Raw genomic sequence first — 25,822 nt, forward strand, 5'->3', positions numbered from 1 at the left:
TATAGTAACATTTCTGTCTTCACCTTGAAGCAAACAACCCTGGAAGAAATTCACTGGCCACTTAAAGGCTTCTCCGTGTATGTATACATATATTCTGATTTAAAAATAAAACATATAACTAACAAAAAAAACCCACAAAAACATGGAAAGCAATTTGCCTTCATATCCTTCATTTCTGATTTAATTATCCAAAAACCCTATTAATTATATTGTTATTTTAAGACGCTATCATATAATTCATGTTTTTAGCAGAGGACATTTTGGTTATATTCATAATCAGTCTTGACGGAAGTTGAATGCTTCAGGGTGGAATCTTTTGCCTCCTGTGTTTAATAAATGAAAACACATAAAAATTACTGATAATTTAAATAGGGCCTTGAAGTTCATTTAGGGAGCAAAATTATATATATTTCACAATGGAAGTTCATTAGCAATCTCATAAACAGTAAAGAAGAAAAAGAGGAAGAGCCTTTTCATTATTGCTGCTTTCATAAGCCCTGCAGCGCTGTTGAGATTGGGATTGGGTTGGCAAAGAGGAGGAGGAACACAGCTTGGGGGGGCATGAATTGTGGGAAGCTAGGTTGGACCTGTGTTTGTTGGACTTCAGCCACTTTGGAAGTGGAGAGCATGGATGCTGGCTCTCCCCTACAACTTTTCTACAGTGTGGAGAACCCTAGTGGGAGCCAAGGAAGTATTTGATCAGCTGAGGAGCATGGCTGAACAGCAATTGAACAGGAGCCTGAACAGGAAAGGGGCAGTCTTGTCACCTAGAACAATGCACTGCCTTCACAAATGACATCAGAGCCAACTGCCCTGAAAGGAGCACATGCTTGCAATCCTGACAACCTCATGAGGCAAGAGACTCTTGCAAGTGAGTGTGAGATGCTTACTTGGCAAGGGAGGGCACATGGAAACTTGTCGAGATTCCCCCCCCCCGCTTCCATCCAGTCCTGAATTTCTTGCCCTGCTACTGAGCTCCTGACTAACAACTCCTGAGCACCATGTCTGCTGCTGAGCCTGTATTGTTACTTGCCTGAATAAAGGTCTCTTTCTTACAAGTAAGAGCTTCTGTCTCTGTGTGTTCGGTGGGAGCCGGGGCAGCTGCTTTATATCTTTTCTCTACCTGCATCACATTGTAGAGAAAAGAACCATACTGGAAAGCCTCAGTACACTCTTCTAGGAAACCATGTAAACAGGGGAGGAAAAGCATATTTACTCTGATGGGGCTAACAAACAGAGAAAGAAACCCAAGATGAGCAGATGGAAGTGGTGAATTTATTGCTGTATGGTTTATAATTTTATCCATCTTATTCTGTACATAAAAGTGCTCAGGCATGCCAATAGGATCAAAACAAAAACACCCTCAGCATTAGGAACAACCCTGCATCTAAGTCAAAACAGTCCAGTTGCCTCTCCATTGAAACAGTACAGTCAATAAATGATGGAAACAAACAGGACAAGAGAAAGCTGACATCAAATACTAATATATATATATATATATATATATATATATATATATATATATATATATATATATATATATATATAATATTTCTATATGGTTTGTTCCCAACTCAGGCAATGTTGCATTACAGGGATGATAGTGAAGGATAAATAAAAAACAGGAAGAACAGTGCTGGGTCAGATCAAAGTCTCAGCTAGTCCAGCGTCTGACATTCAGCTTCATTGGATGGCCCTGAATTGTACTCTTAAATGAGACGGAAAAAATATCTATTTACTTCCTTTGTGCATTGCATAATCTTATACATCTCTATCAGCGTGAGTGCGCGCATGCACAAACACACACACACACACCTTTATTAGGCTTTTTTTCTAAATAACAAAGCCCCAAATGCTATAGCCATGATGCCATTCCATTTGGGAGATAATTGTTCCATTTGGAATGGCTATAACTATTCAATTTGGCTGCAATTTCCTCAGTTTTTCCTGCTCTACAATATCCTTTTGGAGGTGATGAAACCTTAGCTGTATGCAGTATTCCAAAGTATGCTTGTATTGTGCTGACCTGCCAGAGTATTTGCTGAAGCAGCTGAAAATCACCAACACCCCTCCGTTGCAAAGGCTTGGTTGCTTTCTATAATTGAGACGGGATTATTTCAATCTCTCTTCATCATGTTTCCATTCCCACTTCTCACAAATAGCTGGGAAATTATGAAACTAGGAACTCCAGTTATCATTGCCCTAATGAATTATGTCTCCATATTTCAACTGAATATTTGCTTATGTTTCACTGATTTCCTAACACAATACATGATTTAAAATTCTAGCAGTCCATTTAAATGATCTACATGTTTTGCGGGGTTGGGGGTAGAGGGAGCCAGCAGCTATTATGAAGTAAATAGATTGTTCTGGAGAGGTATCTTGGGTGTCTTATCTTATCTATTTTATTAGCTTTGGTTTGGTTTATTGTGGAGACGGCAATACTAAAAGCAAACTGATTATATCATCACATTTTAAACAATTGCAACAGCCACTCAGAAAAAAGGGAAAGATTGGAGGCAGGAAGGTTGCTAAGCGGAGGAACATTGGTAGAACAATGGAGAATAAGAAAGATAGAGGAGATAATGAAAAGCTGCTTCCTAGAAAATTCAGAAATTAAATAATTAGCTACAAACTACCCTGAAACTAAACAAAAACAAAAAGTTCCAGCCATGCAGTTTTGGCAACTGATGGATTTTATCCATGCTTGACAGGTGAATTTAAAAACAAAACAGGGGGCAGGATCAAGCTGCACCTATCAATTAAGTTTGGCTTATGCGGAATGAGAAAACATCTCAACTTGACAAGACCCTCACATGAAGCTAAAAGAAGAGGAGGAACAATCAAGTAAGAAAGAAATGTCATTGCTTGATTTCTCATGTGTATTAAACTCCATTTTCACTAGGACATAGCTGAAGGGTGAGAGAGCTATTGGAGTTTTATAACATGTGGCCACAAAAGTCAATTTTACAGGTTGTTTGTGGTATAAGCTTGCAGAGTGATTCATGCTTTTGATCTCCTATTTGTGGCCTGTCCTCATCTGAAAGGGGACTGTATAAGATCTCATTAGCCACAGGAGCTGGATACTCAAAACTGTCTTTGACATGAGCAACTGGAAGCTTGAGTCGCATATATTCACACATTACTACAACTCAACAAATGAATTATTTTTCTTCACAGGTTGTCCTCAATTGGCACAATTCACATGTAACGTTGATTCAAGCCATGGCTAACTGTGAACACATGGGTGAGAAGACTGCACCATTTTGCTCCTTTCCCATTCAGTGGTGGCTTCCACTTATTGGGATTGATGGAGAAGAAAGCAAGGAGACCAACCATAGGCAGAACTAGAGCCAATGACAGGTGGAGCTTGAACCAAAGAGTAGCAAAGTCAACTAATTCTGCTTTTGTCCCATCCTCCTCCCTGTTGAGTACTACAGTGGCAAAACTGAGAAGATAACTGGTTGTAAGCTGAACTGGTTGTAAGTAGGAAGGTTGATGGACTTGGAGGAATCAAGACTGAGGCAGGTGGTAAAGTATGTCATTTGTGCAAATGGACAAACTTCTACTGCTTTTCGCCTGCCTGTACTGTGGTGAGCTAAGCCGTGGCTTGTCACCTCCAAACAAACCATGAGCTTCAAGCTCGGGCAACATGCTAAATCAAACCATGGCTTTACAGAAGTGAAGCAACAGCAGAGGAGAAAGACAGACAGAATCTCCTCTGCTGGAACCTGTAAATTTGCACTAAGCCAAGGTTTATGTTAGTGTTATGTGTGTTCTTGGTTATTCTGATTCCAAGCCTTTAGCACTCCATTTTACCTATTTTACAAATCTATAAAGTGCTTTGCAGCCTGAGGCCATCAAAGCGGTATTCCAAAAAATGGGGGGGGGGAGATACAAATTCTAAAAACAACTAAAATCATTTCTACAAACTCTAAAACTGTGAATAAAACTGTGCTTACACATGTACAGTTAAAACTACATAAAATGAGTGGGCCACACTTTTTTTTTATCAAGCCTTTAAAAAATGTCTTCACTAGGTGCTTAAACACCATGATGCAGGGCACCCATCTATCTTCAGAATGTAGCTGATTCAAGAAGGCTGGAGCTGCAACACTAAAAGCCTGGTTTCCCATGCAAACTAAACACACTACTGGGACATGCAGTACTCTCAGAAGTGTCACACTCGCCTTGCTTTACACCTTCCTTGGGTGTTTTTGCTTGGCTGGAATAATGTCTCTTGCCTGTCTGGATGGAGGAGAGAGGGAGTCTGGAAACAAGCATGCTGCACAAAGGTAAAATCTATGTTCACTGCTTCATCCACATTTGCCTCTGGCCCTGCCCATCACTGGTATGTTCTCCGCCTCTGGTTTATAGGATCATGTTTTTAAATGAAGCACCACAAGATGCACGAGAGCTTCACTGATTGCATGTGTCAGAGACTGGACTGAAGAGGATGAGATTGAGGAGGAATGGTGGAGCTCACCCCTCCTCTCTTCCTGAAGCTTCCAGAGAAGAGGAAGGCAGCATTGAATTACAGCAATGGTTTGAGGAAGGTCACAGCTCATAGACAGGTGAACAGAAGAGTTGGGAGGTGTTGTGAGAAGTTAAGGAGGAGACAGAGCCAGAGCAGCCATCTGACACTGGAGAGTATTTCTGACCCCCTTTCTCCCAGAACCCAGCATTCATTGACAGTGCTAGAGCAAAGGACCCAGAGACAATTAGCCCTTGGCGGCCACCATAAGGAGAAGTGCTGTTGCTAGGAAGGGAGGGGAAAGGAGATAAGTTGGAGCAACGCCGTTAATGGAAGACTGACTGCATTCCTTTGCCTCTCGCTGTGATGATTGAATAAACTCATTAGTAAGAACTCTTCTTTGTTTTTCTCTGCATCTTGCTGCCACTGGGGGAGGGATAGAATTCCCCGAAGTCTGACAGATGCATTTATGCCAGGATGTTGGAACACACCAATGGAAGGATGGGCTGGCTGAAGCCATCAGATTTTGAGAAAGTATTGAAAGGCAGCACATTGGCAATTAACTAGTTTACTATTATATTTTTGCAACTATGGCCAACCATCTTCAGCCTGAGGACTGCATTCTCATTTGGGCAACCTTCTGGGGTCACATTACAGTGATGGGCAGTGCCAACAGCCAAGGTAAGTGGAGGAGTAAATGTAAGTTTCACCTTCAAAGCGTAAGTTAGTTTCTACACATGCCTATACAGACATGCAAGCATCATTATTAGAAGTCAAGGACAACGTTCCAGCTTGGCAAAAGCACCCAGGGTGTGAAGCAGGGCCAGTGAGGGGTGTGGGTGGGGTAGCATTCCGAGGGCCAGGTAGAGTGGCCCGAAGGACCAAATTTGGCTACTGGGCCTAAGGTTCCCTACCCTTGTTTTAACATCTGCACAGCAGATGGGATGGGCCAAGCACTTCTAGTAGTGTATAGGTTGTCAGAAACAGGTTCCCTAATTGTTTGGCTTGCTTTGCCACTTTGCTGGCCAATCAAATAGACCCAGTTGCCTTTTATCCAGAAATGTGTTCCACGTAGTTCCTCCTCGCCCTCTGCTTCACTCCTGCCTGCGGTCACAAGTTAGAAGCTACTTTCAAAATAGATTCTCTTCAGAAACCCTGGCAGAAATAAATGAACCCCAGGCACCCTTTTAATTATTTATGATATAGTAAAGAGAGTGAAAGGAACAACAGATGAATAATAGCTATTTGGAAAATACTTTGCATAATACTCTGAATTTGCATAATGCACATATTAATGGCCAACCAAGAGTGTTTAATATATTTTAAATTATTTTGCCATTAGTTTAGATAAAGGTTTCCTATTAACATGAAATTATAGGTGACCTTTGCAGGGAGAGAGAGCATTAACAAATTCAGGAATAAAGCTTAGAAGTATTCCTCTCTAAAAAGCCTGCTCTTGGGAAAACAAAAGCTAAAAGAAAATTATCCTGATTAATAAGCGATGCTATCTGCGTACTTTGGAAAACACTATCAGGGCCGAATACAAGGGTAAGTTGTCAGGATAAACATGTTACTCCACAAAAATCAGAAGTCCCCAAAGCCCACTTGACTATTACTTTTTTTAAAAAAAGTAATGCATAAATGCAAAGCTTTTTGATTTCTTTTTAATAGAAGAAAAATCTATATTTCATTTATTTATAGCATTTATACCCCCAGCTTTTAGCCAAAAAAGCTCTAATAGCAGCTTACTAAAATCAGTGCTAAGACTGTTCCCTGTCCCGAAAGGGCTCACAATCTAGAAAAGACATATCAAACAAGGAAAAAGAAACTGGAGGGAGGAGGGAAAAACAAGCTCAAGCACAAATCGCAGCTGATGTCAGTTTCTAACTATCTCATCCTAGGGAAAAGCAGTCCCTTCCCGGACGTACCCCTGTCTCTCCTGATCAAGTCCAGGAGCAAAGCTGGTAACAACATCTAGGCCATCTCCTACCAAACAGCTCTTCTTTTAGGCAGCTGACTTGATGGGAGGTAAAATCCTACTGTTATAGGAGGGCACCGGAGGAATAACTCTCCTCCCTCACCAATGTTAGTGACAAGTGTGTGTACTGTGTATAAAAGGACTAGCTGGCCAGTACCAAGGGAAAGAGAAGAGTTAGCTATGTTAGGTGAAGACAAAGCCTTCTAGATCTATGGAGGTGTATAAAATACCAAGCCTGTTGCAAAAGCCAGACTGTGCCCAGTCTAAGGTTTCCGGAAGAGCTGGCATTCTCTGGAAGAGTTTCCAGGATCTGGAAAACCCCTTTTTAGACAGCATCCCTCCAACCCTTCCACTACAGCTTCTCAGTCTAGGAACTTTGCAAACCCAGTCAGCTGGATGAGGAACTTTACAAGATACTGTCTATATTCCAGTTGATTAGAAAAACAGAACTGGAAGAGAGAAGCTGTTAGAACTAGATTGTTCTGTCTGTGGCCCACTGTGTTTCCCAGCCTCAGTACAGTGCTACCTCGTGTTACAGACGCTTCAGGTTACAGACTCCGCTAACCCAGAAATAGTACCTTGGGTTAAGAACTTTGCTTCAGGATGAGACCAGAAATCGTGTGGCGGCAGCGGAAGGCCACATTAGCTAAAGTGGTACCTCAGATTAAGAACAGTTTCAGGTTGAGAACAGACCTCCAGAATGAATTAAGTTCTTAACCCACGGCACCACTGTATTACTGATCAGAAAGACAACCACAGTCCCATTTATGTGACTTACTGGCACATTCTGGTGCACCAGGCACACATGGACACACTAGATTATGCTAGTTCTTGTTCTTCATAGAGACGGCAGTATTAAAATGAGACATGGCATATGTCATTGCACTTCAGCGCAACTGCATTATAATGCATTACAAGGGATGCTATCAAAAAATTGAAAATCCAACGAGTGTTTCGCTTAGTTACAGTAATTTTTCAATGCTATTCCAATCTTGTGCAAATTAGAAACCACTTACGGTTCTGAAGACTGACAGGAAACTGAATGAGGTTCTCATTATGCTTTTAATAGGCTTACTGGTTTTTTCCTATTAAAGGGTTCTTCATGGGGTGGGGTGGGTGAATTATATGGCATACCTCTATATTCAGACCAGGTACAGGGTGCTCCATCAAATTCAGCATAAAACAGGACTCCAAGTGGATTTTGCATTCTTTCATATGATGATTTGCACTGGATAATTTTCATTTGGGAGAAAAGGGTTCCATTACCTTACACTTCAAATAGTTTCAAAAACTATTCCCCAGTTTTCACTGCAGGAGTAAACCCATGCTAGGGCTGCACTTCTTACAAGTTCACTGGGTGGGAGGGGGACACTCACATGATTTAATTATTCAATATTTGTATATTCCACTATAAGGAGCTTTTGAAAGGTGACTCCAAGTCACCTCTCTGGCCTCATCCATGCCAAGTATAAACACAGCTGTGCCAGGAATTGGCTGGTATGGAGATGGGATAGAAATGAGGGCATAGGCCCCAGCCTTATCAGCTGATAAAGACTCAAGCAAACAGCAAGAGCAGGAACAGCAGGCATATATCTAGGATACAAGACTAACAGACAGAAGCCTTTACAACCTTGGTTGAGGCAAGTTAAACAAAAAAATATTCCAGACTCTGGCAGAGTGACAGAGCAAAAGACATGCCCTTTGGATCAGGTCAATGGCCCATCTAGTCCAGCATGCTGTTCTCATGGAGGCCACTCAAATGCCTGTGGGAAGCCTGGAAACTGAGAATGTGCACAATAGCACTCTACCCATTTGCATTCCCAGCAATGGATAGTCATCAGAAGCATACTGTCTCTGACAGTGGAAGTAGAACGTAGCCTAGTTATCCACCTTTTCCACAAGTTTGTCCAATCCTCTTTTAAAGTCATCCAAGTGGGTGGCCATCACTGCCTCTTGTGGACGTGAGTTCCACAGATTAACTATGCACTGGGTGAAGAAGGACATCCTTTGGTCTGCCCTGAATCTTCCAGCGTGCAGCTTCACTGGATGTCGATGTGTTCTAGTACTATGAGAGAAGGAGAAAAACTATTCTCTACCCATAGCTCAGTAGGACAGGACAGGCAGGGGGAAGAATAAGAGAGAAAGTAAACTTTGGGACAGTTTAAGGATTAAACAAGGTGGCCAGACAATATTGTTTGAACTTTGTAGTCAATGGAACAAGTTGTGGCATGTGCTTGGTTGTGAGGTGCCCACAACAGTTTCAACAGTTTTCAAGTATGCCTGCAGGCACAAAAAGTTGGCAAGCCCTGATGTAGGCACCATGCCTCCTGCTTGCCCCCACTGGACACACCAAAATGGGGCTGCAGAGAAGACTGTGGCAATTTTAACAGGAATTCCTATCAACGAGTAAAAAGAGACATATTGCCATCAACAGTGGAAACAGAACAACCATCCAAAATCCGCATTATTTTATTTCCACATTATGTATACAATTTGCATTTAAATGTACATTTAAAAAAAAGTTATCAACACTTTCTCTGAGCTCAAAACTGTGTTGGAACATTCAAGGAGCCACAGGCTGTCTTGGTAGCTATCCTTGGTAGCTATTCATGCATTAGTCTGGAATACAGTGGTACCTCGGGTTAAGAACTTAATTCGTTCTGGAGGCTTGTTCTTAACCTGAAACTGTTCTTAACCTGAGGTACCACTTTAGCTAATGGGGCCCCCTGCTGCTGTGCCACGCCGCTGCACAATTTCTGTTCTCATCCTGAAGCAAAGTTCTTAACCCGGGGTACTATTTCTGGGTTAGCCACTCTGTAACCTGAAGCGTCTGTAACCTGAGGTACTACAGTATGTAGTTTAAGTCAATTCATACTCTCAAGAATCTCTAGCTGAAATGAGATCTAAACAAGGATGCCCAAGCTCACAGGTCTATGCCCTTAACCTCTGCCAGATCATACTGGAGAGGCACAGATGTGCATATAAACACAGAAGTTGTTTTACTTCAATATGCAGAATATTCCAAATATTATTTCTGTCTTTTGTGTTAAATCACCCTTGCTAGCACTCTCATACTTCTTGTCTGATCATTAACCACTGACGTAATTAATATGCACTCACTGAAGACCCAGCACAGTAAGAACATAATCACCTATTGATTTGATTCATGAAGGTGCCTGTGCAAGGAAGCCAAGATAGATTGGATTCCTTAAAGTGTCTCAGATACAGAAGCAGAAACCTGGAGCAAGGAGGGAGTTACCAACTGTGGTGGGGTGCTAATTAACAACTCAATTAAAAAAGGCAAATTAAACTTTATGGTTCGCTATCCTTCACTGCTTAATAAACTGTTGTGCTAAGCAAATGATTAAAAATGATTGTCCTAGGGAAAAAGGTAAGATACCTTTTTTCTCCCTTTTCTTCTTTTTTGAAGCTGCTGAAAAGCTGCTGGTAGAAGAACATGTGTACACTGTAACCTGGATGTGACTGCTTATTTTTGTAAGCTAGCAGGAATTTTGCCCAGTTCAGTAGAAAAGAGAGCATGAAAAAACATGAAATCATTTTGCAACTACATAAAATTTCATACAGTATTCTTTTTCTGCTGTGTTTTCTTTTTTTTCAACAAGCCTTATATGTTTGCATTCTTCAGTTCCATTCTTTCAGTGAAAGGTCCTCAGGGTTTCTGAGTTTCAGCCTCAGATTTTCCCCTCCCACTTTCCTTGTGCAAATGCATGCACACAAACAGACACGCGAGGATTTGGTAACTTGGTAAGATAAAGGCTGGTTAATTCTCATACACGTGACTCAAGGAGGGGTGAGTAAAGCACATCCCTTCCCCACCCCCAAATACTTGTCCCTTGTTACCACTGCTAGAGAAGAAGAAGAAGAAGAAGAAGAAGAAGAAGAAGAAGAAGAAGAAGAAGAGGAGGAGGAGGAGGAGGAGTCTGGCTTTGATATCCCGCTTTATCACTACCCAAAGGAGTCTCAAAGCGGCTAACATTCTCCTTTCCCTTCCTCCTCCAGTGGGGCTGAGAGACTTCAAAGAAGTGTGACTAGCTCAAGGTCACCCAGCAGCTGCATGTGGAGGAGCGGGGACGCGAACCCGGTTCACCAGATTACGAGTCTACCGCTCTTAACCACTACACCACACTGGCTCTGAAAGACTGAAATATGGTCACAAAAGCAGGAACAGCAACAAAGTGGAAACACATTTACTGTGGAATGGAAAGTAAAACAAAGTTTTTGGCTAACGTATACTGATGTCCTTTCAATTTTACCAACAGAGGTTTAGGAAAAGTTAGCCACTGCAGAGAAATATATGTACCAGGATCATATCATCATTCTAGAGCCTTCCAACTCATATAATAAAAAAGCATCTACTTTAAATCAGTCCTAACATGAAATACTATTTTTATGATGGAGCCATTCTATAACCTTGTAAAAAGCTGGCAATTGTGTTGTTTCATTAAAAAAAAGGCAAGGAAGACCTGGCTTACTAGCCCCTTCTTCTCCTCTCACAATGCCAGGTGCATCAGGTAGCCCCACTGACATGCTGAATTAGCAGAACCTGAAGGAGCCCTGTCAGTCAATCACTAAGAGGAATACGATAATCCTCGCAAGTCAGCAGAATAGTACACATAGAGGGCTGGTGGAAAGGCATTGCAAGTTGCAAACGCTCTGCGATAGGTTTTCAAATCATTCTATACACCTTTTAAAGATAAGAGGCAGATGGAGAGCGGAGATGGGATGTGAAGAAAAGTGTACAGGAAAGGAGATGGGAAGGTGAATGCTTTCAAAAAAGAAGAAGGGGGGGGAGGAGAGAAATAATGGGAACAATGGTTAAGTAAAAAACATGAAAAGGGGAGAAAGACATCAAGGAGGAGAAAGCCTGATGGATTCAGGCCTTCATTCTCATAAGATTCACTTGGCAATTAAAGCACACACACTTGATGTTTGACCTTCAGTTCAAACTGCAGAAAACTATCAGTAACAAACACTGTCCTGGTTATTGCTGAGGTTATTGAGTAACTTTCCAAATTCCCTCTTAAGATGCAAGAGGGTTTTTTTTCTACTTTAACTTCTGAAGTGTTAAATTAACAAAGAGAGGGGAAACAGTCCTTTGCATATTCAGTTCTCTGGATCCAATCTATAGAGAGTTAGTTTCAAAGAACCACAAGCAGAAGGGACATAGTCGCCAGTGCTTTTACGCAAAAGCTGAAGGAGTGTTGTAGCGGGCAGGTTCTGCAGCAGTACACAATGTGGGAGAAAGAAACAGGCACAAGTTTTGGTGACAACTTTATTCTAACTACCTATCTATTTAGTAAATGTCTATCCTGTCCTCTCTGCACCCAAAAAATGTCCAAATGCACAAATAATAATTCAGTTAAAACATTTTTTTTTAAAAAAAAACACACTTCAAAACAGACACATTGTGAAAAAGTTCTCAACCTAAAAATGAAGGTCTTCATTGGGTGCTAAAAAGGCAAGAGGAAAAAGTTCCTGACTAATATTTAATGGGTGGGAATTCCTACATTGTGTAGAATGAACCTCTTGAGAAGATGGTATCTGCAGAAGGCCATCACCTGCAGAGTACAGTGATCAGCTGGGTATATAATCTTTCAGGTACATTATTAATTGTACAGGTAATCAACATGGCATGTAGGGATAGCAGAGGCCTTCATTACAAACACCCTTGTTTACCCAAGGAGCTGGACTGGCTCTTCATGTAGCATTTGACTGAGCTCTCCAACCATGGTGAAGCCCTACTTCTTATCTGACCACAGGGCTGTTCAAGTTCCCATTTCTCAATAATTGCCCCAAATCTTCAGGGTAGTATCAGAGGATAGCAGCCTCTCGGAACATAGGAACCTGCCTTATACCTAGTCAACTCATTGGCCAGTAATGTCTACAATAACTGGCATCAGATCTCCAAGATTTCAGACTGCGGTCTTTCCTAGCTGTACTCAGAGATATCAGGCTTTGAATCACGGACCTTCTGCAAACAAAGCAGTTGCTTTGCCACTGCACCATGACTTTCCCCATGATAAGTCATCCTGACTTCACCTTTCAAGTGTCTCCATTTCACCCTTTTCTTTTAATGAACAATATAAATTTAACTACTATTTTTAAGTGATGACCAAGGGAAGATAAAAAACCCTGGGCCAATCTGGATGGCAAGTGAAAAATTTCTTCCTAATCTCCAGTTAGAGGACAAGAAAACTCCTGGGGTAACCCTGAACCCTTAGAGTTGGTAGGACATGTTTCCTGCCTGACCCCAATTGAGGTCAAGCCACGTGTAAAATGAGGCCAATAATCCTCACCAGATATTGTTTCCTGAATTTCACAATAATGGAATCTCATTTCCCATAAGGTTCTGGTTTTGTAAGTTCTTGTGAGGATATCATGCTCTGGTCAGATGCTTGATCGTATAGAGAAGGAGGCAAGGCACAAGGCAAGTCAGCAGTTTCAGGACCATAGACAGCTCCGAACAAGCCAGATACTGTGACAAAGGTTGGAAATTGACAGGTATCTTATGCTTCTGTGCCCTCTATGCACCTCCTCTTTATTGATAACTTCAAAGCATTTAAGGGCCAGCCCCTGTTCTGGAGATGTACACTCCTTTTCCATTCTACAGCCTCCCTTCTGTTGCATTCCTTCAGGCACTGGACCAGTGGTATGCATCTGGTTCCTCAGGCTTAGGGGAGGACACTCCACAGGCTCTGGTGGTTCAGGACTTTCTTCTAGGGACTCATGTCTGACAGCCTCATGCACAGTGGCTGTGATGTATGTATCTTTAAGTGGGGAATGAGTGGAGAATCTCATTGTGCACACCTGTATCCCATTAGCTGGGATACAGGTATTTAAGCTGTACTCTATTCCCCTCCCCAGGACTCTCTCTTTACTCCCTCTCATCCTCCTTGTGGCGCAATGTCGCTGCTTTGTGTATTTGTTTACTCCCTCTCATCCTCCTTGTTTACTCCCTCTCATCCTCCTTGTGGCGCAATGTCGCTGCTTTGTGTATTTGTTTAATAAACTATTGCTGCTGCCCAGTGAAGACTACTCCTCCTCATTGCCGAGGTCCAGAGTTTCCCTGAGAGACACTACATGGTGTCAGAAGTGGGATGAGATTCTCCACTCATTCCCCACTTAAAGATACATACATCACAGTGGCCCCCTATCTCCAGCAGCTGACTTAATCCTCCTGTACTTGATCCAGTGCCTTAGCTGGTGTTTCTGTACCCTCCATCTCCATCTCTAAACTGCTGCTGGATTTAGGGGTTGTGACAGATTGTGGGGAGCTCCCAGGAGCCACCAGACAAAGTACGAGTTTCTCCTGGGAACAAATGAAAGGATCTCTTGGTTGTTCTAGGCTAGCAAAAAACAGCTATGAGTTTCAGAAGTCAGCAAACGGTGATCAAAGGATTCTGTTTCCTGCAGGTGACTCTGTGCAAGTCTGTTCTCATCAGGCAAACCACCTCTCGCTCCTAAGTGAGTCCATGCTTCGGCTTGAGGATAAGATTGCACAAGCAGGGGGGGGGGAAACTAGATTTAATTTCTCTCTTCTCATATAATGTGATACTGTGAGATGTAAAACTTTCCTTCTGTTAGCAGAAGGCTCCTTCCATGAGTGGAAGGAAAGCTTCTCATTCCAACCTGGTATCTTCAACATATTAAATCAATGCACAATGTGGGATTTTAAAAAATTATTTGCATTTATTCTGTGTGTGTGCGCGCGCACGCGTGCGTGCATGCATGAATGTGTGTGTAGTAGCATTGGTTGCTGTCTTGTCTTTGACCGCAATAAAGATTGATTGGAAGGTTGGTTGCATGGTTTTACTAATGTTTTAATTCTACCCTTCCACAGACAGTACTCAAGGAGGCTCACAAAACACTGTTTAAATATTTGTTACTTCAATACTAAAGACATGTTAATAAGATTACTGATCTAAGAGCAATTAATAATCTAAAATACTGATAATGACTGCAGTAAAATGGCTAAGAAACCATAAAAATCATCAAAATAATTGTTTGTAAAGGTTACTGACATACTGTGGGTTTTAGAAAATGGGGTTATTGTTTTTCACTCTGGAGAGCATTAAAAAATGACTTCTGTGCACCTACAATCTAAAGTGGTACAACTCAGTCTGCATAAAGGATGTCTCTAAGTCCCACTGATTCGATCTATTTCTCGCCTATGTTTTTATAGTGCAGTGTTGTAGCTTTGCCCACAACAATGAGCTGTGCTATATGGCCAGAGCATTGTTCCCAGACACTCTGGAGGGTCATGCAAAATCAAATAAAGCTGCTGTTTTATTGTCAATTGTAGATATAACACTCTGCTTGCTACTGGCAAATTTTCACATGCAAAAAGTTCCAGTCCCTACACAAACAAATAGGATTGAATGCTTCTGATGTTAGATTGATTTATTTTCAAAGTACATATACAGTATTTATGCATATCTCTGTCAATATTTGAATGCACCCGGAGAAAATGAAGTTTCTTTTGGAATTTAATTCCTGGAACAGGAATAGCCAATATGGCACACTCAACATGTTGTTGAACAATCCCCATCATTCTTGGCCTTGCTGGAGTTGATGAGAGTTGAAGTCCAACAACATCTGAAGGGCACTGCATTAGCTACCCCTGTCCTAGAAGCACGAGACATGCAGATGTCCTATGGTTACCTTTCCTCCACTTTAGTAAGGGTTAGCAATGCATTTCAAACATCTAGTCACCTTTCTGAGGACAGAGTAGAATTTTTGGGGGGTGGGGTGGGGAGATCCACACTGGCCCTTCTGGCTCCACTTTTCGGCCTGTTTCACATTTTAGGGTGCTTTCATTTGCTTTTGCTGTATGTACTTATGTGGTATGTTTGGCATTCAGTACAGGCAAGGGAATTGAAGAACTTAATTGTCAGGCATTGTGGGCTTTAGGGACACTCTTGAATCATGGCTTTTGGCCTCAAGAATCCTTAAAACTGCCTCTTAGGCCTGATGGGTGCACCTTGGTGAATGCTGGACAGTCAGACAGCATGTTGGGTTCACATACTCAAGGAGGGATAACTTTTCCCCCATTGTCTTCTCCTTTCTTTGGAATTACTAAGGTTTCACTCCTCTTGGTCCATGATAAATTGCATTAAACTAGCACCCCCCAAAGTGATGCGCTCCAGCTGCTCTGAACTACAGCTCCCATCAGCCCCAGGTAGTGCCAGGCAGAGGAAGGTTGTGCTTAAGCATGCAAACAGACCTTTTAGGGAAACAGCTTTTCCAAACTTAAGTGAAAAAAGAAAGGATTTATCACTCCATGAATTGAATGTGAAACTTTCTAATCATGTAATGAAACCAGGACACCCTTCAAGGTGCTTCACAGACCATTCCGTTTATTTCAACTGGTAGAAGGCAAGAAACATCAGGCCCATCACAATTAGCTCTTGTAACGAGGTGCCCTCAGGAGATAAATGCTGGTTATGTTTTATATTATCCATCCATGGCCATTGATAACAAAGAAACAATGCTTGGCAATTTCTTCTTGCTCAAGAATAAAAAGTGTCAACAATTAATCATACCCTAGTAAATTGCACTTGGGTTCATTTTCAGCAATTAGTTGAAATGTATTGTAATTTTCTTTCCACAGCTGTTGACAATGAATCTGACAGGCTCTGAAACATGTTAACAGTGAGAAATCTAACTTCAAAAAAAGTAACTTTTAACTCACAGTAACATGTGGCCTGCCTATTCCTGTCCAATTTTTTATCTCTGCATATCCCTGAGTATGTAAATTAAATGTTTAGAGATCCATCTACAGATGTATGCAATCACACACCATTGGCACACCATTATTATACACCAGTTTAATTTAACAACAACCTATCAAGATGGTAGAGACTTTGTATGAAATTCATCTGATCTTACTGCAAATGGATTGAGCTTTAGAAGTTCCAGATTCCCAACTCACATATGAGCATGATTCCCAACTCACATATGAGTGAAGAATTAAACTTTTCCAAAAAAAGCAAAAAACCGATCACACATAATAACATAAACATATAGTTTAAAAAAGGTAAAAGACCTTTTTTAAACGACATGTTAAATCCAGTCACGAATGACTCTGGGGTTGCGGTGCTCATCTCGCTTTACTGGCCAAGGGAGCAGACTTTTGTCCGTAGTTTTTCTGGGTCATGTGGCGAGCACAACTAAGCTGCTTCTGGCGAAACCAGAGCAGCACATGGAAACACCGTTTACCTTCCCGACAGAGTGGTACCTATTTATCTACTTGCACTTTTTGGCATGCTTTCGAACTGGTAGGTTGGCAGGAGCTGGGACCAAGCAATGGGAGCTCACACCCTTTGGGGGGGGGGATTTGAACCACCGACCTTCTGATCGGCAAGCCCTAGGCTCAGTGGTTTAGACCACAGCGCCACCCACATCCCTAAACATATAGTTTACAGATCAGGAAAAACATGATATGTAAGGGAATTAGGTTGCTGCTTCCTGGCATTGTCTTCTGGTCAGCTTTATCCCCTTCCCCTCTTAATTAAAGCTCCAGACTCTGGAATATGCTCCAATTACAATGTTTCCCATTTGCTGCAGCTGTGTGTCCACCCAACCTCCTCACTCAACCCAGCAAACTGATGCAGTCATATTTTGGGTCTCCCACCAGTGTGGGGTTTGGGAGCAGCACCAACAAAGTGTCTTCAAGTGTGTTGGAACTTGAGAGGCTCTTCACAGACAGGTGTTAAATATTCAGACCATGTGTGTGCATCTGGGAAGGGGTAGGGGAGGAGCTGGAGACCTGGAACATATCTGACACCAGTTTTTCCAAAGGACAATTTTTGTTGGCAAGTTAAACTTTTGTTCTGTGTATGCTGAAAGAAAAATTGAATTTGATACAGGGCAAATGTAGAACATGCTACACAGCCAAATGAAATGACAATGCAGCTTTTAGGCTATTGGTAGCTGCCTTTTGGCTTACTTGGCAGGGACAATTCTTTCACAGTTTTCAGCATTCACTGATTGCCAAAAGGTAGTAAATGTGCACTTTTCAGCCACACACAATTTGTTAAAGGAAGACAAGAAATCACAAAGACAGTTTATTTTTCCCTCTTGTTATGTAAAACACACAAACACACACAGCAAAGGTAAAGTTATCTGCAAGTAGAAACATCTGCCTAGAAAAACATTTGAATCCAGGTTAACAGTATTTAAATGCAAGTGAAATCTCTATCCATCTCCAGTGGACAGAAACTATGAGGGGCACATTTCCTCTCATGGAAATAATTTGTTTTCAAATAGTTACACAAATGTAGCTGTGTCAGTCTTACTTCTTTCTTTCTTTTTTAAAAAAGGGACAGGCTGTTCTATCTTTTAAAAATATGTTATTTCACAGACAACTGCAAAATGTCAGCAGTTACAAACATAATTATTTCAATTAGGAGCAACAGGGATATTTAAAATAGCATTTCCAGACCTTGAGTGGCAAAAGGTGATGGGTGTCAGGTAAGAAACAGACTTCCCCTACCCCAACTCACCCGCTTTGAGGAATAAAGGCATAGATATTATGATACATGATTTTGTCACCACTTAACTTTTAGACAAGAATGTCATGAAGTCTTTATATGTACTTGAATGTTCAAACCCCATCAAAATAATTAAATGTGTCAACATTGCTAGTCACAACTGAATCTGTTATAACATTCTTCAACTTAAGCTGAAATAACCACTGCCTCCTGTAGTAAAAATGCTGTAGAACGTATCATTGCAGTGGTAGCAGTAACATCAGTCAGTGCTGTGCTGAAACCTGTCCACTGATATCTTGAAAAAGAGGGTTTGCAGGGCACTTTAGAATTCAGCTTTCCATATTGTTGTGAAGTGGCATTTCGTTCTTTCTTTATTTGTTGGAATTGTACCTTGCTTTGGTCTGGAGCCACCAAAGCAAATGCGGTAAAAGAAACAGTAGTAACTTTTGCAGTAATAATAATTATTTTTTATATGCCGCCCATCTGATTGGGTTACCCAGCCCCTCTGGGTGGCTTCCAACAAATTAAAACAAGTGATGGAGAACCTGAGGCCCTTCAGGTTTGTTTTTTTGTAATACAACTCCCATCATGCCTGACCAATGTCCATGCTGGCTGATGCTGATAGCAATTGGAGTCCAACAATATATGGAGGGTCACCAGTGCACCAAACCAAATACATAAAATATCCCAGTGAATGTGCAGATGAGCAGAAGTGACGGTCTTTGCCTCCTTTCCTTCCTCCCCACTTCTCTCCCACAGGGCAGTTGATCTTATATGTGATGTCCCAGAATATGCTTGAGCAAGCGTGGGGGGGGGGGGAGAGAGAGAGAGAGAGAAAGGGAGATTCAGAAAGCCTAATAAAAATACCTTCAAAAAGGATGTTGCAGAGTTGGAAAAGGTTCATGGAAGGGCAACCAAAATGATCAAAGGGGATGGAATCATTCCCCTATGAGGAAGGTTTGCAGCATTTCTGACTTTTTAGTTCAGAGGAAAAGCAAGCAAGGAGGTGAGGTGATAGCAGGTTATGTAGTTATGCATGGCATGGAGAAAGTGGATAGATAAAAAGTTTTTCTCCCTCTCTCATAACACCAGAACTCAAGGGCATCCAATGAAGCTGAATGTGTTAAGATTCAGAACAGATTTTATTTTTTTAAGCACCTCTTCACTCGGCACATATGGAACTCGTTCATGGAGGAGGCAGTGATAGCCACCAGCTTGGATGACTTTAAAAGAGGGCTGGACAAATTCATGGAGGATAAGGCTATCAATGGATGCTAGTTATGTTCCCTATGCTCTGTCTCCATGGTTGGAGGCAGTAATGCTTCTGAATACCAGTTGCTGGAAACCATGGGGGGGATAGGAGGTGCTTTTGTGCTTGGATCCTGTTTGTGGGTTTCTCACAAGCACCTGGTTGGGAAAGGATGCTGGACCAGATGGACCTTTGGCTTGATCCAGCAGGTTCTTATCTTCTTAACTGAAGATCTCACAACCCTTCGAAACTGAAGGAACATCAGTTTTTCTAACTGGAATAGCCCCAAGCTCAGCAGCATATGACATATTGGGCTCAGATTCTGTAGTGAGCTGGGAGTTATGTGCAAGTCCTTGGACAGCCACTGGCCATCAGAGTATACAAAACCACTAGTATGACTCAATGAGAGCTGTTATGTGGTCCTCCAAAGTGTGTGTTAATGGTATGAAGGAGGCATCAGAAACAAATGTAGAATTTATCTCACTACTCTGAGAAGGAAGCAACATGCATTCTGAGCAGTGTAAAAGAAAACAAACACACCAGGCGAACTGATAGTTGATGCAGAGCTTTTTACAACAGCAAAACAGAAAGATCTTCAAAAACGTACTAGAGGCCTCTATCAATTAACCAGAGTGTGCTTCAGCAGTGCAGAAACATCCTTCCAGCAAAGCCTGAGGCTACAAGAAAGTTTCTTTTTCTGGGAATGGGAGGAAAAAAGATGGCTCTGATAGGCAGGCCATATATAGCATGGAATGGCACACTAATGCAAAATTTATATGGGCCTCTATGGAAGATCAAGTATTAAAAGTTTGTCAGCAGAAACCAAATATTAGTAAATGTGTCATTTAAGAACACATTCCATAAATCATTATTGTGTTACTTTTCACTGGTGGAGTATCTCACCGTGATAAGTAGACATAAATGGCAATATGGGAACTGAAACACAGCCATCCTTTGAAATGTTAACTTCTCCAAATTTTGCAATGGTGTATTCCAGCCAAGTAAGGTGTACAAAATGCATATAATGGGGCATAAATGCATATAATGGGGCATAAAATGCATAAGTTAGTGAAAATGACACATACAGAATGCATTCTTTTGTGAAAATTGCGAAGATGGGTATATTAGCAAAATTGCATATAAAATGTGTATCTCAGGAGAAATTCACAGTAAAAAAGCTGATGATTTTTTAAAAATGAGGACTTCTTTTAAAAAATGCAAACAGATGTGGAAATGTGGAGAACTGAAGACTGAAAATAGTGAGAAACTGAGGGGAACTGAAATTGGTTCATTCACCCTTCCCTTGTCATTCACACGATTAGAAATTTCAAGAATCAATTTTCTAAAAGTAAATTTCAAGTGTGGGGCCTGATCTGGATCAGGACCATAGCATCTGGGAACAGTTGGCTTTAACCCTTTGCCCTCTGCTGTGGTCTCATTAAAGATCAGGAAGGACAGTGCCTTCTATCTGCATTGAGGAGTGGGGGAAGCTCCTACACTAAAATAGTGATTTCTTACAAATGCAGAATGAGTATTATGTGGCACCTGTAACAGTGCCAGTTCCACAGATTGAAATGTTCAAGTGGGCATATATGGGGTAATGTGATCTTGCAAGTAAACTGGTCCCAAATTGTTTATATAACAACAGTAACATGTTGCAAATCAGCAACCACTGGAGATTAGCAGAGATGTTATACGCTGACAGGGTCAATTATGCTGCAGCGTTCTTCACTAACTGCAACTTCTCAATTAAGTGCAAGGCAAGCCCCATATTTAGATTTCTGTTAAAAGCTTGTTGAGCATATATAGTGGAATAGGAAGCATTTTAAATAAATATAGGTGTGCTTAACTCTGCAGGTAATATCCATTCATGTACAGTGTTCTGCCATAAACTTTCCAAAGCTGTTGATGAATACATTAAAAGGAAAAACATTTTGTTTTGTTTTTTTAAAATCCATAGCCTCAAAACAACATCAACCCATCATTGGTGTAGAAATCATCAACAGTGTGGAACTGCAGTGTCATCCAGTGGTCTAACAGATTAACACACATTATTTCTTCAGACGCCTCTTGAGGCAGATAATATCCAAAGTTTGGAGTGTACATTTTAAAACAATACATTTGGAAATGAATTAACAGAGAAACCTAACCCCAGGTCTGCAAATGAGAAAGAGAGAAATATCCACATTTCATAAAAGACTGTTAAGCTGAAAACACAAAAGAATGTGCAATTGTGGGCAGTAGGAAGGCGAAATAGCTGAACAAGGGCCAGGGTTTCTTTTAAAAAAATTACTTAAACACACCCAGCTTCCTTGTAGTGGAGCAGGCAGCAGAATTTCCCACTTTTACAGCTGACCTCCATGGTGCAACACAAACTTCTTCCCACCGCTAGCCTGTTGAAGTGTTCCAGTGAACTGAAAATCTGAGTCGTGTCTTTGTAAGGATCATAGCTCAATAGCAGAACATCTACCTTACATGCAGAAGGTCTCAAGTTCAATCCCCAGCATCTCTACATTGAGCTAGGAATATCTCCTGTCTGAAACCCTGGGGAGTTATTGCCAGTCAATGTGTAGACAATACTGAACTAAATGGAGAATTGGTTTGACATGGTATAAGTGAGGTCCCTTAGTAATTTTTTAGTTGGCCCTAATATAGGTTCAGAGTAAAAAATTACTAAGGGACCTCAGTTATAGGTACCACTCCAGCAGGAAGGTAAACAGCATTTCCGTGTGCTGCTCTGGTTTCTCCAAAAGCGGCTTAGTCATGCTGGGCACATGACCCGGAAGCTGTCTGCGGACAAACACCGGCTCCCTCGGCCTATAGAGTGAGATGAGCATGCAACCCCAGAGTCGTCAGTGACTGGACCTAATGGTCAGGGGTACCTTTACCTTTAATATAGGTCTTACTTTTGGAATTTTTCCCCAATGGACCATCAAAGCTATCTGGAATTTTGGTCCAAAAGATGTTTACTTAGAGGCAATTCCCATTGCCTTTTTTTAAAAAAACAGGACTAGATATGCCTTGGACTCTAGCCTTGTGATAGATTTTCTCTCTGCCTTAAAACATGCAGGATAGAATGGTAAGGTCTGTCTTCCTTATGGGTTTTTAACATTTTACTTTACAGGAAAAATTAAGCAGATCACAAAACCCAGCAGACTTCAAATACTCTCAGTCACCTCTCTAATTCTATAAATAACCTCTGCTCAGTAATGTGTGGCATATATTAAGAGCAGTGACAAGGTCATTTTCTTTGAGCAATTTGTGATCAGTTACCATAGCAATAGGAATATACAGCAATGACGTTGAGGAGGGACATAGTGAAAATAAAGGATGCCTCTTTTCACCAGTGTTTGCCTCAGTTCCTCAGAGTCTTTTCACTAAAAAGTTTAGTTACAGCGATCTATGCTAGGTCTTCCACAGTGAAGACAGATATAAATAATTCATTCAGGTTCTCTGTACTCTCACTTTCTCCCAATGGCACACTTTTGACTCCCTTGTTGTCCAAAGGTTCCACCATCTCACTAGCCAGTTTCCTGTTCCTAATGTATTTTAAATAATGATTTACAGGTGAAACTCGAAAAATTAGAATATCGTGGAAAGGTTCATTTCTTTCAGTAATTCAACTTAAAAGGTGAAACTAATATATGAGATAGACTCATGACATGCAAAGCGAGATATGTCAAGCCTTTATTTGTTATAATTGTGATGATTATGGCATACAGCTGATGAGAACCCCAAATTAACGATTTCAACTTTGGGGTCTTCATCAGCTGTGTGCCATAATCATCACAATTATAACAAGCAAAAGGCTTGACATATCTCTCTTTGCATGTCATGAGTCTATCTCATATATTAAACTCCAGTAGCTAATGAAAACAATTGCTTACATAAATGGACTTTTCCACGATATTCTAATTTTTTGAGTTTCACCTGTATTCTTGATCTTAATGTTTTTAGTGATGTGCTCCTCGATTTTTCACCCTTTGTGCAGCCATTATTCTGTGCTTGCAGAATGGGGTTATGGAGAAAATATTGTACACAGTTAGATTTTCAACAGCAGTTAAGCACTGAAAATCCTATTAGATTCAAATAAACTGATACCATGCTTTCTTTGGAACTTCTAAAACTCCAGCTAACATAGCATGGTCCCATTTCCTCCTTTCTTTTTTACACTGCTTGGCTGCTTGTGTGAAAGTATATTAAATTCAGAAAGTTGTTCATAACATCAACCACAGCTGTGATATTAGATTTCCACATTTTTCACATCCAAGCACATTATAACATCAGCTACTACGCTTGACCTAATATCTATGGATTTAATCATGTAAAGCGTTTCCACTGATGACAACTTTCCTCTATCTGACCAAACAGGGAGCAAATTATTCAGTGGAAAAAGGTCATTCATCCAGCAAATAAAAAACTCCTTCCATAAACTGAATAAGAGCAAAGATAGCCAAATATAAGTTAGGTATATACAGTATGCACAAACCCTAACTAGCAAAAAGAAAAGTTTGAAATCAGAATGATCAGTCCAGACATCTGGGAGTGTCAAACAGCCTATGATTTTTTGGAGGCAAATACAATGAATTAGAACAGAAATGATTGGCTGAACACTGAGACTTATTCCTGTGCTAATAAAGTTTAATGTGACCGAGGAGAATATCCTCCATAATAGAAACTCCTGAATACGAATTACATTAATAACAGCAAAAATTGTATGAGGTTATAGGTGTCAAAATCCACAGGCCCCATCTACATGAGAAGTGGCTACTGAAATGACTAGAGACGGTAGAAATAGATGAGTTGGCTTTGTTCAAAGGAGGAATAACAACTTTCATACTGCTAAATTTGTAGAGGTGGAGTTGTTCCCTTGATCTTCAGAATGTAAATTGTAGAAACGTAAGGGTTTTTGAAAAACTTTGGTAAACAATGGATTATTTTGTTTGATTTTCTGAATAATAATGAAATAAACTAGAACCTCTGAACTAGATTTAGCTTACAGAACTACATATCACAAGTTGATATACACTTTTATTCACTTAGTCAATGTTAAGCTGATGACTGCACTTTTGTCTGATACTATGACGCACAGTGACATCAGCTGCAATATCAGTACCTGGCATGACTGGAAATCTTCCAGGGGTCCAGTACCCTGCCAGAGCCCACCATTGAAACCGACCCCCCCCCCAATCCCCTGCACACACTTCACTCACTGCTGCACTGGATGGGCCAGGTCTATCTGCCATTTTAATTCCTCACTATGTCCTTGACCAATGCTATGCTGGGTTGTAGGAAATTTAACATGAGACCTAAAAGAAGCAGCCCAGCCACCAAAAGATAAAGTCCTCCTGGACCCACTGATGGATGAAAGAGTTGCCAGATAACACTTTGCCCATGGTTCCCTAAAAACCTGGAGCTGACCTTTAATGGCCTAAGGGGTGACATGATGCCTCTGTGGCAATTTTTTAAAAGATGAGTTGGACCTTCAATAAAGTGTTGTATAGAGAAGTGTCCCTTTTCAAGTTCCTGGACGTCATGCCCTTTCTCTGGATATTATATTGCATTCCCTAACCTCATTTGTCGATTTTCCTCCCACAAGTCAGACTGCATTTCATGACCACTAAGCATGCTAAGTCTTCAGGTGACTTTGGTTTTGGTCCCTCACGTTTAGGGTTTCTTCCCCTGTAACTCACACATACATACATACATACATACATACATACATACATATAGAAATACATATATACACACCTTAAGCTACAGTTCTCTCAAGCCTGCTTATGGTTTCCTTCTGTGCAATAATGGGGAACCTTTAACTCTCCAGAGGTTGCTGAACTGCAACTTCCACCAGCAGTCAGGGCTGATGGGAGTTGTAGTTCAACAACCTCTGGAGGGCCAAAGATCCCCCACACCTGCTGTTGTGCAGATTTGGTAAGTAAGGATACACAACCAGATGATATACTTTGCTATTAGGATATTGTATTAGAGAAATGAATGCAGGATACTGAATGTAGGTGCTGAAGACACATCTCTTTTCCCTGGCCTTTGACACCTGAAATGTGAGTTCCCAAGACCCAGTGACTGTAATTTGTTTTAATTGTTTTTAATTCTGAATTTTAAATTGTTATAACTTGCCCTGGGACCTGCTGGTGAAGAGCAGGTAATCAATTTGATAATGACATACCCTTCAACATGCCACAGCCCAAAACTGGGATGAATGTCTTTCAGGCCATGCTCCTGGGTGAGTCATATTACCTATGTGAGAGTATGGAGCCCCAAAATGTGTGGTTTTGGTGCAGCAAAGACATGCATTTTGGGGCTCTGTGCATGGAGGCCAAGAGCATGGAGGCCTAAAATGGGATATTCTAATTTAATTGGGACAGTTGAGGGGTATGCAGTGCCAGATTTACGTATAAGCTAAACAAGCTATAGCTTAGGGCCCCACTCTCTTGGGGGCCCCAAAAAAATTAAAGGAAAAAGAAACTGGATTTATATTTCCAAAATATAAGATAAAAAACAAATAAAGCCTACAGACAGCTTTGTGTTGTGTATGAACCTATTAGGTCCATAAATTACCATATATTCAACACAAAAAAACAGCAAAAAAT

General features: G+C 41.0%; 1 protein-coding gene across 12 annotated transcripts in view; it reads right to left on the reverse strand.

The window, feature by feature from the left end:
- RBFOX1 (RNA binding fox-1 homolog 1) overlaps positions 1-25,822 on the reverse strand; it is a 1,003,674-nt gene that overhangs the window by 939,667 nt on the left and 38,185 nt on the right. The gene's annotated exons all lie outside the window — the stretch shown is intronic.

Source organism: Lacerta agilis, chromosome 13, assembly GCF_009819535.1.
Source record: "Lacerta agilis isolate rLacAgi1 chromosome 13, rLacAgi1.pri, whole genome shotgun sequence".
Lineage (NCBI taxonomy): Eukaryota > Metazoa > Chordata > Lepidosauria > Squamata > Lacertidae > Lacerta > Lacerta agilis.